The 14,766-nt window shown below is 35.9% G+C and overlaps 1 long non-coding RNA gene across 1 annotated transcript in view; it reads right to left on the bottom strand.

Moving 5' to 3' along the window:
- LOC145984468 (uncharacterized) overlaps positions 1-13,943 on the bottom strand; it is a 39,544-nt gene extending 25,601 nt beyond the window's left edge. The window contains exons 1-3 of the long non-coding RNA XR_014441322.1: positions 13,871-13,943; positions 11,421-11,560; positions 8,065-8,143 (exon numbers count right to left, since the gene is read on the bottom strand). This is a non-coding gene — a long non-coding RNA (uncharacterized LOC145984468). The remainder of the gene's footprint in view (positions 1-8,064; positions 8,144-11,420; positions 11,561-13,870) is intronic.
- Positions 13,944-14,766: the final 823 nt, after the last annotated feature.

Genomic DNA, 14,766 nt, shown 5'->3' with positions numbered 1-14,766 from the left:
TTGTTGGCTGGTATCTAGGATAATAAACAGTCCTGATCAATTTTTGCTCATCAGATGAAGTTACTTCAGAGGGTTTCATGTTAATTGTGGAATGGACCGAGTTGTTATATTTATGTAGAAGTTCTGGAAGAATATTAAGCCATTTATAATTACCTTGCAGGGTAAATTGTTGATACATATGATTTTTTAGGGTTTTGTTGAATCTCTCTACAATTGAGGCCTTGAGATCACTGTAACTCGAGTAATGTTGTATTGACTGGCTTTTAATAAATTGTTGGAACACAGAATTATAAAATTATTTGCCATTATCTGTTTGCAAATAGCGCGGTGATCTTCCACTCTGATTGATGATTGTCCTGAAGGCTTCTGTAACACATTTTCCAGTCTTGGATTTGAGTGGCACAGCCCAGGCAAATTTTGAAAATGTGTCTATTACAGTGAGTAGATACTTGTAGCCCTTGTTGATTTTGTCTAAGTTTTTCAACTGTCCACTTGCCATCTCAATCAAGTCGCTCTGCCATAAATCATATATGCCTTTTGTGACTACTGGCAGTCTCTTATAATTATGTCTGGCTTGTCTGTGTAATTCATCAACAATAATTTGTCTAGACATAATATGTAAACAAGAATATTGCAACTATGGGGTGTTCAGCAGCTGATACTACAGGATTTTCTAAATATAATTTGTCTCCTATTTGTATATTAAATTCCAGAGAGCCATCATCTTCAGCATAAGATGTTTCTAATGTATTGGGATCTGTAAAATCCCCTGACTCTACACTGGTGATTTTTGGTTTGTTGTCAGCATTTGTTATTGATAAGGTGGGGTAGTGGTGTGCCTGTGGTTGTAGCCAATATTTGATCTTGATTGGTCTCAGTGTGCCCCCAACAAAAACTGGTAATAAAATTGTGCAGGGGACAGCATATATATTTTGCCACCTGATGTAAATGGTGAAATATATTCTTTGTTGGGGATGCTGTACAATTCAAGAATTACTGTATGTTTAGGATTCTCGATTAGGCCAGTTATTTCTTTTTCTGCTGTAAGCAATCTACTTGTTACAGATTCAAGATGCTCATTGATAGTCCTAACAACATCATCATGGCCTGGCTTGATCTTTATGTCCACAACAAGTTTCTTGTATTGTTGCACAATCTCTTGAAGCTGGGTGGCAAAAACAGACAAAGCATTTGCTTGATTGGATTCCATGGTCCCTAGCTGTTGCTTGATATTAGCTACAATTTGCTGTAAATTTTCAACAACTGCCAATTTTGAATTTTGAGCAGTAAGATCATGGACCTGTCTTCTGATATCCTCAAACAGGGCATGCAGTTCATTAATATGTTGATTGGTTGGTAGAGTGGCCACTGTCTGAGTAAGTTGTTTGATCTCTGTCTGGATATTCTTGATATCTTCTGATTTCAATATGCGATTCACTGCCCTCTTTATATTTTTAAGTTCCTGTGATGTAGGCAAATTTGATACAGTATTTTGCAAAGATTCAAGTGCCAATTTCACATTATTTAATTCAGAAGCATCAGCCACATTTTGCATACCATTTTGGAGCAGGGCTATATCTGCCTGAGTGGGTGTTGATTGTTGTAAAATTTCAAGCTTTGTTTGGATATCATCGATCAAGTGATGAAAATGAGATAGCTCAAATTCAGTGTTGAGGTTTTCAAGCTTTGTGATCTGTTGCTGGACACTGACAAGGGTGTCTACAATACCAGGCAAGCGGGATTCTAGAGATTCTTGTACATTTGTCAAATCATTTTGCACTGCTGCTATTGTACCCTCAAGATGGGTTATGGTACTTTGAATTTTTCCAAAATCTTCATATATTTCAAGTTGCAGCTTAATGTTGGCAACACTCCGAGTTATTGCACTCAAAGCATCAGAAGATGGCAAGTTGTTCATAAAATTTTCAAGTGTCTCAATTTTTTCTTTAACCTCGGCTATGGCATTGTTCAGAGGGTCCAGATTAGGTATCTGGAGTGATTGAATCTGTTCTTTTAGAGTGGAAATCACTAGATCAAAATCTTCTTGTGATTTTATGCTTTTGACAATTGTTTGGAGCTGTGTCTGGACATTATTTATCTGCTCTTCCAATTGCTGTTTCAATTGCTCAGAGTTGGTGGCCTGGGTCTTAAATTTGGCTTGAAGAGCTGCTACAGCTTCTTCTAAACTTTGAAAACTATCTAATGTGGCCAAATCAGTATATTTCTGAAGCAATAATTTGAGTTCTGAGTCAATTTTAAGAAGAGGGTCCATGCATTGTGATTGTAAATTTGTAATTTCTAGTTGAAGACTGGCATTGAGTGTGGTTTGTAAAGCTTGTAAATCCCTTCTTAATTTCTTGACTCTGATATCAAGCATCAGAATCTCATCACTGTGATCTTCATGTCTTGTATGGCCAAATATATCATTAGGCATTTTTGTTTTAATGGTTATTTATTATTGAATATCTAATTCTTAATTCTATAAAAAAAGGTATAAGCTTGTCATAGGATCCAGGGACCTCAATATATAAGCAGTCACCCGCAGAAACAGTATAAACAGTGCCAGAAATCATGTTTGAGTGCTTAATTCTATAAATATTTTTCCCTATTGAAATCTTGACATTACTCTCAGGGGTTGTAATAAATTGTATTTGCCCACCTACAGGTAATTGGTAATAATTTAAATTATTGTTAAATATGTACAATGTTTTACCTGTTTCATCATCAACATCTGTAAGTATGCTGTTCAGATGAATAATTAACAAAGCACTTAGTTTAGATATTATATCAGAAGAGGCTTGTGGTGTTGGCAGGTCCATAATAGCCTGTTTTTTGAACCCAAATAAGTTCATAGGCATGTTTATTTATTTCAAATCATGCTCTGTAATTGGACATTGATTGCCATTTTTCAAATCACAATGACCCCATGGTAAAGTATGTATGCCACATGATAAAATGCATCTCTTATCATCATGTGGGTCCAGAGCCACTTTTCTTACAATATTGCTAGTCAACAAGTGATCCACACTCTGAATTCTGGATTCTGATGTTCTGATTGTGCTACATTATTTGAGGCAATTTTTGTAATCTTCAAATTCAAGCTCTTTGTCTACAGTCACTCTGCCAATGCCCTTGGCTTTTTTGGCAACAACACCACTACATGTTTCAAAACTGTACATCTTGGCCCTTAACCCAGCAAATGCCACAATAACATCACCAAGTGTCTCATCTTTTAACTTGCCAGGCATCTTTTTGTTGTGGTGTTGAATCTCTGTATGTTCACTGGTATCAAAGTATTTAAACAATTCAGGCTGGGACATATCTTGATAAACATCTTCTGTCTGAATATCAAGAACAAAACTATCTGTGTCCATGTACATCAGTTTTACACGATCCTTATAAAAAGGCTTCAACACATCATAATACAATTTTAACATGTGTAATTTGGCCAATTCCAATATCACAGCCCCTACATAAATAGGCTTATCAAACTTAATCTTTGTTTTTTCATATTAAAAAGTGCCATATGCTCATCATAAATTCTTCTGTAATTGAAGTTGGGCTTTGCTATCAATTTTTTGCTCCGGCTGGGGTCAGTAATTATTTTAACATCAATATGTTTTCTGACATTTTCTATTGTTTTGCCATACACAGAATTGACCATCAATTTAAACAAGGTCTTATCAAATTGGCTCATTGCAGATGTTCGAAGCTCTGTGTTTGTATCAATATATGGCTTCAACCATCTTGAGTGCCTGAACCTCAAAACTTTGCCAACTTTGCTCACTTGAACACCATGATTCATCAGGAACTGGAGGTTTTTGTAATATATGACATAATCCTGTTTTGGCTCCAGAGTCATCATCAATTTCTTTTGTTTAGAGCCAGGTGATCACTTAACCTCAGGAATTGGGGGCAGATCAGAAAATGTGTTGTGTAAATTATCTGGAATTGTCAGATCAACCTCTAAGAAGAGGCCATAGTCACTGTCATCAAAATCCTTATGATCTTCAATATTGAAATCTTCAACCCACTCAAGCCCTGCATATGGCAGTTTATCCATCATATCATAACCATAGAGGATGTTGGCATCTACATACAGTATATAATTTGATGGCAGTGCTGGATCATAATCAGGAATATATTTGTTATTTGCTCTGGCATATCTCTGAGAGCATTGCACCATGCCCTCTTATACATTGCTCCATAAACAGATACATATCCTGATCTTGGATCAGATCCAATTGCATTTTAGTGTTCAAAAACATTGCAGACCATGCTAGGATTGGCGCACTGTAAAAATACATTGGATCCAGCTTATAATTTTGCATGGAAGATTTTCTGAATGCCTGCAGTATATCAGCTAAGAGGGTCACATCAAGTTTTAAATATGCCTTGTGATAATCACCAAATGACTTGCATTTTAAATTGTTCCACATCAATTGGGCATGGTGATAATCATCATCAGTGATTCCAGATCCTCTGATTTTGCTGTAAAACTCTTGTTGTGGTGGCAGAGCACACTCATCAAATTTAGAAAAATCTGTAACATAGTAATGTGGATATACACCCTTCCGCCTAATTAATTTCAGGTCCTGATTTGGAAACAAAGCACATGTGATTTTGAATTGATCATCAGATAATTGAGTGGCCAGTGTAGCCAGGCTAGCAGACAGAATTCTGTAGGAATCAAGAAATCTTAAGTGAATAGGAACACCATTAACTTTAATTATTTTACTAATGGCAATATATTTCTCATTATTTTCTGCTAAAATATTTAAATTCTGCTTGTCAAACCCCTCGTACCTGATCAAATGATGGAAATCATAATTGGATGCTCCATGGCAAAATATGGGGACAAATTTTGGTCTCTGGATCTTAATATTACAGCTATTACACAGGGCCATTTTGAATTTACCATCTGTCTGGGAATGGTGATGTACCTTGATATTTATATCTGAAAATTCAGAATCACATACCGGGCATTTTTCTGCATTGTTGAAATCTTCAATCTGTTTCTCTGTTAAAGGCATCATAGGTTTTGATTTTAATAAGATATTAGATGCTACGTTATGGCACTCATTTTCTATTCTATGTGCAAATTCTTTGATGGCATCTGCTCCTATGTATAAATCTTCTTTACTAACAACACCATCCTGTACAACAACATAATAAAAACTAGAAGGTTCATGTAACTGGTATGGTGTAATTGAAGATTCATCAGGATCTGGGCTGCAGAATGCAAGGGGTTTGAGATTTGATTCAAAATCACAGACTATATATGCTGGGTGTTCCAACAAGGCTTCAATTTTTTTTTGAATTTGGCATTTTCACTTGGATTAGGCATCACCATATGAACAGGTTTATAGTTGCCACAGTATTTTAAATGTTCAATTAACTTGTTTTTAGCAATTTCTGTGTTACATTCACAAACACCATTTATTATTTTTTGACCATCAAATACAGTTAAACATCTTCTGCACAACTTAAATATTCTATTAGATTTGTCTAGTTGTGTTCTGACTAAAGCTTCAAGATTATGTATCAGAGTGTAATAGTGTGTGCCATCCCCTTCAATTAAGAGCAGATCAATCGGAACAGCAGAATCATCATCAAATGTACTGATTCTGAGAGGTGCTATCAAGCAATTTCCACGGCCAGTAGAACAAATAAATACATTAATAGATAATTGTTTACCATTGATAACCTTTTTTTTCAAATTTATCAATATTCTGAACAGAAATTGGATATTCTAAACCCTCCATTGCTTCATCAAAATTGTGTTCATATTGTTTATAATAACTTATTCTCTGAGGATTCCTTGAAACTGGAAACAAAGCAGCTAAAATACACCACAAAAAGCATTTCTCATCATTATTTTCTATGTTAACCACGGCTCTTTTGTTTTTAATATTGGCAGGTAACGGCAAATATGTAGATCCTTGTAATGGGCTGAATTCAGAAATATTAACATAGAGCTTGTGTGGAGATCCGCATAGGCTCCATCCTGACTCTTTTCCAGCAAATTCAGAGTGTTTAATATTCAATTGATCTATCAAACTGGTTATTATTTTGTCTAAATTTGCATTTGAATATACCGGTACAGTTTCTGTTATGTGGGGCTGTGTAAATTTTGTGCCATTTGGCTTCTTATATTGTGTAAACAATTTGAGGGACAGCTTATAAGAGCCATTTTGTGCATTTAGAATTGCCTGCACATCAGGATTTATACTGTTCAAAAAATTCTTAATATCACATTTTTGCTCTGATACAAACCGGTAATCCCTAAGTTGGCCAGCAAAACTGCTATGGATAGGTAGTGCATTGCGTGGCTGCTTTGCCGGTCTAGCATTAACAGGTGTTTCATGCTTCCTTTTCAGACCAGATGTAGATGGTTGTGGGGGCAATGTTGATGACTGTGCAGAACAAGTACCCTTATGTTTATAAGTGAAGTATTCCATGCTATATTTTCTATGGCATTTAGGGCATATTTTAGTGCGAGTTCTGCATTTGTCTGGAACACAATTCCTTTGGTGCCTGGCCCAATTGGGGCTGGTTATATTCTTATTGCATTGATTACAATATTTTTGATTTGGCATTTTTGTTGTTTATTATATAAAATTTCTTGGGATTCAAATCAAAACTCTATGCTTAATAAAAAATGTCAGTTGGGTTCAGCAGTGTGCTTTGTATATTTAGTGTGTGTGTGTGTGTGTGTGTGTGTATGTGTGTTAATATTTTTGGCTTTGGTATTTATATAAAATTTCTTGGGGTTCAAATCAAAACTCTATACTTAATAAACCTATGACAGGTTGTATAAGGCTGATAGCCTACATGCACAAAGGTAGAATAAGTACAGAAGCACTGCTCTAGCACAAATACATGTCTACACAGGCATGTCCTAGAAAAACAATAACCTAATACCATGTGTCATGTATAACAAATTGGGGCAGATATAAACCTGACTCTAAATATGAGTGGATTACAACAAACAAGCAAAATGTGTCAAATATCAAACCTGTATGAGGAGCAATGCAACAACACATCTGTACTCCTCAGCCACTCTCACAATACTAACTGATATGTAATGCAAAAGCTCTTGCATCATAATTTGTTGCATAATATTGGATAATAATTTGTTGCACAACATGATGCAATAGCTCTTGCATCATAATTTGTTGCATAATATTGGATAATAATTTGTTGCACAACATGATGCAAGAGCTTTTGCATCATAATTTGTTGCATAATATTGGATAATAATTTGTTGCACAACATGATGCAAGAGCTTTTGCATTACATGTGTGTGTGTGTGTGAGGGGGGTATGTGTGGGTGTATATGTGGGTGGGTGTGGGTGAGGGTGGCTTAATTTTAAGTGTAGCAAAAACAATATCAAGAGCGGCATATTTTTAACAAGCTTATGGACAACAATCTCACAGATGTGGCTTTTGTAAGTGTAGGCAAATCAATCTGAGGGGCCTCATCATTTCACAGGAAATTCCCGAGGGCATTTTTACAAAAATCTTGGATTAGACAGAGTACCACACTTGAGCAATAAGCTCATATGCTCATCTTGAGCTAGTTTTAAGTGTAGCCAAATCTGCCTGAGGGGGCTCATCATTTATCGAGTTTATAATATCATATTTTATACTACTCATTCAAGTATATCCCTGTGCTAGTTTGCTTTTTATCTATACTAAACTCCATGACACCACATCCCTTTGAGGGGTCAAGGTCTGCCAGGCTGATTTTCCTTGGAGTGGTTAATAGTAGTCACCACTGTTATTGGTCTACGAAACCAGAGCCTACTATTTATTTCAAGTAGCTCCCCAACTGATGTCATGATTTTTGGCCAACACATAAATTTTGAAGCTCCCAAGGGTTCGAACCAAGGACCACTCATACCATAGAGCAGCAACCAAACATTCGGCTCTTCCATTTTACTAATGACTTCAAAATTTTCAGAATCTAACTACTCAAATTGTAATTCTATCCGTTTACAATATTAATCCCACTGTTCCTCCCCTGAACTACAGTAATCAAAGTTCTTTGCATGCACTTACCTTTGTACATCGCAAGAGTACTTTCTCCTTCATATTGCATGTCCTTGCACAGGTCCAAGAAACCATTCACTTGTAGTTACTGTAAAACAAAATAATACAATATTTACTGCTGTGAAACACAGAGAATACTCAAAGTTTATTGCAATCAGCATTGGGGATACATTAGCATATCATGGTCCTCTAAATATATTAGAAATGATAATTTTCTTAAAGCTAGCAAAGGAGACAGATTCTGAAATATGCTTCTAGGCCAACACGAAGTGATATAATACTTGTACTTTACACAATACATATGGAAAAGAATGTGGAAGAAAGAAAGAAGGAGGGAAGGAGCCTCTCCTTCTCTCTCTTTCTTTCTCTCTCTCTCTATCAGTGGCGATTTCTCTGGGTGTATAAGTCGTGTGTCAACGGCCAAAGGAAAATGAAATAAAGAAGAAAGTATCTGTACTTTTATAAATTAAGATTTTGAGCGTTTTTCTTCAATTGTCAGTTTCGAGCGCCCGGTAGTTTGAGAACGCGGCGCAGCGCACAGTGGTTGTCAGGCAGACAGATCGGTCCCAGACTGCCAGGACGTTGGAGAGGAAATACAACGTCTTAGTACTGCCGAAACATAGGATGACCGCGCATGCGCATCTTGCCACCCACCACCATGGTTAGCTTCTCAAGGCGTTGTATTTGTTCCCAACGGTTTGGCTTTCATTCTCCCCGCTTTCCGCGTTGTTTTGCTCGTGATTGTTGTTGCATTATTTTTTAAACGTGTGGTGTGAAGTGATGTGATTATTTTAAGATGGAGAATAGTGAAAGTGTTGTGCAAAACTATTTAAATGATTCCTTTTCTTCGCTTTCGTATTCAGAGAAGAAACAAGTGATTGACAATGGTCGACCATGTCCGAATCTCACGATGTCAACGTATGTTAAAGGAAAAAGTGGTGCTGGAAAAGGTTTTGAGAGACATTTTCGAGAAGAACTCTACGAAATTTCAGACTGGCTTTGCGGGTGTGATGTGGTGAATAAATTTTACTGTTGAACATGTTTATTATTCTTAGGGGAGTGCAGGATCCCGAAAAGTCGGCACCGGGATCGGGAGAAAAATTTCCTGTCCCGATCCCGACTTCGGGAAATGACTTCCCGACTTTTTCGGGATCCCGAGCAGTCGGGAAATACCGAATGGTCATTGTAAAAAGTTGTTAATTCTCGATATTTTCGTCAATGCAAAAGTCTGGAACTTATCGGAAATTCTTAGTTTTTGTATCAGAAATGCAAAAAGAATCACTTAAGGTGAAAATGACGTGTAGGATTCGATTTTTCAAGAGCTTCGGAAAATTTCGAAAATTTCCCGACTTCGTCGAGAAATTGAGAATTTTTCCCGTCCCGAATGTCGGGATTTAAAAAATATCCCGTCCCGACTTTCGACTAAAAAAGGTGTTTGGAATTATCAAGAGTATGCGGATTTGAATCATCTCAATACTGCAGTGAAAAAAACACAGTGAGTCGGAATTGCATCTTTCTAGTTTCTTTAAATTTAGTAGTTTTTCACGGTACTTCGGCAGGCATTCAAAATTATTTAATAAATTCAGTTTCGATGTTCTGAGAGATGAAATCTACAATGAAATTCAAAACACAGACTTTGTGGCTATCATGGTCGATGAAACATCAGACATTAGCAAAAAATCTCAGGTGTCAACAGTGTTACGTTTTTTTTTCGGCCTCACAGAAAAAAAGTCATAGATTCTTGGATTTCATGACATGAGCACCGATAAAACTGCAGGAGCTCCTTTTAGTCACGTGACTGAAATAATGGATAAATATAAGTGTGAGGATAAATTAATTGCCCAGACATACAATGGATCTTCTGTAATGAGTGGTCAGTTGAATTATCTCCATCGAGAAAGAATTACTTTATAAGCTGAGAGAAGGGGATAAATCCAAATTTTATGAGGCGGTGATCAGCGCATTTCTCTTTAAAGAAAGAAGAATAGAGCTGGAATTCAAGTAACTGTAAGTAATGAGCAGTTGATTTTTCAAAATTTACTTTTTGGAAGGATAAATGAAGGGTAAGGGGAAAAACCGGGAATGTGCATTTTAGCGATTTTTCAATGAACGGGTCATTCTTATGTCCAGGGTGTTTTTTGTAGGGGTGATGGGAGTTCCACGAACCCCTCTGGTTGCAAACTGCTCCTTTAAAAATTAATTGCATGGCGAACTATTGAACATTAATTTTCTCGTTTAAACAGTCCTTGCTTGTCCTTACCCTTCAAAAATATTAATATTTTAAATGAAGTATTTACTTCATTTAAAATAATTTATGTAATTTAATGTTTTTCTAAATATTTCTAAATTTACACCAAAAATGTTCGGAGAAAATGAGTAATATTGGGTCACAGAAATGAGAGGGAGAGGGGTTAACATTCCTTCTTTGACAACGCCTTAAGTTCAGGGTCAGGAGACGCCACTGCTCTCTATCTCCAACAAAGAGAGGGAGAGAATGTGGAAAGAGAAAAAAGAGAGAAATAAAAAAGACTAAATATTTTGTTGTAATAGTTAAATTACAAAATATTTGATGGGTAGCTAGATGTTGAAAGGCATTCATTTTGAGTCTCAAGTAATTTTAGAAAATGAAAGAAAATACATAACTGAATTTTGTATTGGCCATAATATGTACATATTAAAAGTATTTATCAGTTCCGTAAAGTACGTTTAATTTGCAGGGGTTTTACCAGAATTTTCCATCTTGGGGTGTAAGTTTGTATTTAGAGGTGATAGAGTAAATTTATGGCCAAAATGATCATAAATTGGGCATTTCTAAAATAAATTCCTGAATAGCATAGCATGGGACCAGCAAATGGGAAACTATTTGGATTGTGGTTGATGTTATCATATGTGCCAAGGATTTTCGAAAAGTGTGTGTGTACATATTATATATATATATATATATATATATATATATATATATATATATATATTAGAAATAAGCCCTCTATTTGCCCATCTTTTAACTTCCTTTGATATACTTCTAGTATGAGTACTTGGAGCCAAAGAGGGGGGTTATGACCCACACAAATCTTTCCCCGCCTTAGCCAGGCCACTGGATGTCAAGCAATTTAATTTATCTGAGCCTAAAAACTACATAATGGTGAAACAAAAAAATATTCTTTAAACATTTTACATTAATTCAACATTTATTTTTTCTATTTGTGCTTGCACTTGCAGTCATCTGCGTGTAAGTCCTAATTTCAAACATGACGAACAATTGCTCCATGGGAAACTTTCTATGGAAAGTGAGATTTTGTTAGCATTGATTTGTTTGTAAATGCAATTATACATGTTACAGATAACAAAATGCATCACACACTTACCTTTATTTGCATGCTTTGTTGATTGGCATCCTCAATAGCCACAGAACAATCCTTCTTCAGTCGGTTCACATGCCTCACATTCTTCTGCACCATACTCCTTTCTGGATATTCCTCTCTTGTCTTCATCATAGGAACAATAACTGTAGTAAAAAAAATGAACCAGACGTCTACTTGGGATAAGCAAAAAATAAAACCATTGATTTCAAACAAAATACTAGTTTAATTGCATTTAAATGGCACCACGTACATAAACTACAGCAAGTATCATTAAAAAATAAACAACTTTTTATGCAAATACTAGGATTATAATTTAGATCCAAATTAACAAAAGTGAAATGTTGATTTTGAAATATAACTTTTTTAAATAATCTGACATAATGTTAGTATGGAACGTTAATTGGACATTTCCCATTGTCTGGTGCTTAAAATTACACTCATTAAAGCACTAGACAATGGATAATGTCAAATTAACATTGCATGCTAATTGCTAACATAGAACCATTGGCACTAACATTCAATAAGGGGTCCCGGGTTCGATACCCGGTGGAGGCACATAATGGTTCGGATCCCACTTAAAACTATAGATACAGTTCCGATTAGCCTTACTGTGCACAACTTGGACTTAATACCAAATCAGCTAACATTCAGGGTTGTATTAAAATAATGTTTCTGAACTTTCATAAATAAGATTAAGATATCCTACTTCATTTTTGTGATAAAACGAACAAATCGAGAAAATTCGGTTTGTTTAAATGAGCTGTGAGTGGTGGGTGATTGGCGCGGGTGACCATGAGAACAAATGAAGAGGAATAGAAACGAGGAGCACACGTGCGCACACAAACAGCAGGGGGGGAGAGAGAGAGAGAGAGGAGAAGGGGAAAATAGGTGGAATAGATAAGCAAGTCAAGGAGAGAGGGGGATGAAATAGGGAAGCGAGGAAAAATGCAGAAACTAGAGATATAAAAAGGCAATAGAGAAACGAGAGAAAGAAATAAAGAAACGAAAGAAAGAAATAGAGAAGCGAGAGAGAGAGAAAGAAAGAAAGAGGAAGGAATAGAAAAGGAGATAGAAAGAAATACAGGAGCGAGCGATAGAAAGTAATAGAGATGAAAGAGGGAGAAATATGGAAGCAAAGCAGGCCAAAGAGAGAGCGAAGGTAAAGGAATATAAGATCAATGGGGAGAATGAAGAAAGAGACCTAAAATGTGAGAGAAGCATGGGAAAAGCAATGTTCGAGAAGAGAGAGAGTAAACACGAAGGATGAGGTATAAAACGGAGAGAAGTTTATCGAGGCACGTTGTCAGGATTTTATTTCGGGGGGGGGCTAATCCCTAATCAGCACAGACGTCGCCAGAAATATTTGTAGAGGGGGCAGGCCACTGACAAAACTTGATTATTAGAAATAATAATAACAATAAATATTACCACGATTATAATTGCCATTTTACAATAATAATTATTATAAGTTATTAAAAATAAACCAATTTAATCCAAATTTATTATTATTATTATATTATTATATACGTGGAAACAAGTGTTGCCCATTACTTTTCTTACATTTTGTACAGTGAGTGTACTGAAATTCATAGTTATTGTAATTTGATATTAACTTTTACCGATTTCCTTTAAAAAAGGCTTTAAAAGTTAGGACTAAATTTTACTCATAAAGTTTAAATTGTGTGACCTCTCACAAAGAAAACTATACATTTTGAGTGCTGTGAATTCATTTATTCTTTGGAATAGATGGTAGAATATAAAATATAACCTGGTTCCTCTATTCTACACTAAATTTTTCGATCTAATGCTTAATCATGCTAAGGAAGTAAAATTAATTACCACTATACACTATTTAAGTTAGATATTTGCATGATTTCTGGGGGGGGGCTTCAGTCCCCTTAGCCCTCCCCCTGGCTACGTGCCTGAGTATATCGGAAGGTAGAAAGGAATGAGAAGAAAGAAAGCAATATTTCCTTATTTCAATTAGGGGAGCGGAGGGGGCAAGTGATTCTCCGTGAAGGCACCCATGCAGGCGACTCTTTTAGGTCGCGCAAAAAACAATATTATTATTGTTAAAACATCCATGTCTCTCCCTTTTTAAAAACTCAACGTAACTTTCGAGAAAATACAGTTGCTCACCGCCCCTGATTATTAGCGCTTTTACGAGTCAATTACATGAAGTAATGAATTAGAAGATTTTCACACGACCTATGTGATTCAATCAATTCAAGAGAAAATAAGTGTGCTTTCTGCCATTTATAAATTTTAGATGACAGAGACGCTTAATATGAAACTATTTCACTGTGCTAAATTTTGGGCCCTGAAGCTAATTTCAGTGCAACCATTGGGGCTGAACATGCTTTCCTTTAATCAAAGATTTGAGATTATGCAACTTCAACTACAAATTAAATAAATGAACATAAAATTGTATAATAACAAGCATAGATACTTACTTTTCTTAGTGCAAAAGTGTGTGGTTCTACTCTTAAAAGAATACAACTTCTCTTCTGCACAGAAAACCATAGACAAATAACCAAAGGAGTTTGCGTAACTCTCGGTTAAATTCTGTGGTATTTGTCCACTAGCGACATCTATCCGTTGGTACGATGAACTACTCTCCCAACCTGACCATACGTTGTTTCCTTTTTTCAACGATAGATGGCAGTATGTTAAAAAACCCAGAAACGGGATCTAAAATGTGATTTTTTATTAGATCTATCAGGCCTAATATACTGATATTTTACCATAAAAGTTATATTTAACCCACCATTTGTTTCTTTGTTTTGGGAGTATCAATGATTTATGCATATATATGGATCTGTTGGGAATCGAAATAATGTTTGCTGCTCAGCTTGTTTACAATCTCTTACATGGCAACGAGTTTTTTCCATAAGTCGTACAGTTGACAAACACGAAACAAATAATTGGGACACGCACAAATACAAGCGAATATAATCATGTTAGAAAAAAAAACGATAACAAAACCAAATACACGAATAGGCAACAATGCGAAAATGTTTCAGCACGTGAATCAGGATTTCCGTTTCGCTCTAAGCACGATGTTCGTACAGTAGACAAACACGAAACAAATGAATGGGACACGGACAAAGACAAGCAAATAGAATCCCATTAGAACAAACACGAGAACAGAAACAAATACACGAATAGGCAATAATATGAAGATTATTCAGCACGTGAATCAGAACTTTCGCTTCGCTCTAAGCACGATGTTCGAGCGTCTCCAGTTACCAGTTAGTTAGTTACCAGTTACGAGTCTTGGCTTGCTTTGCGCAATATGATGTGGAGTACCAGCGTCTGTGGACACCTTGCCTCCTCTTTGAATTGTTTT

Source organism: Lepisma saccharinum, chromosome 2, assembly GCF_977018435.1.
Source record: "Lepisma saccharinum chromosome 2, izLepSacc3.1, whole genome shotgun sequence".
Classification (NCBI taxonomy): Eukaryota; Metazoa; Arthropoda; class Insecta; order Zygentoma; family Lepismatidae; genus Lepisma; species Lepisma saccharinum.
The sequence above is the reverse complement of the archived record's forward strand: the minus strand, read 5'-3'. Positions and strand labels throughout refer to the sequence as shown.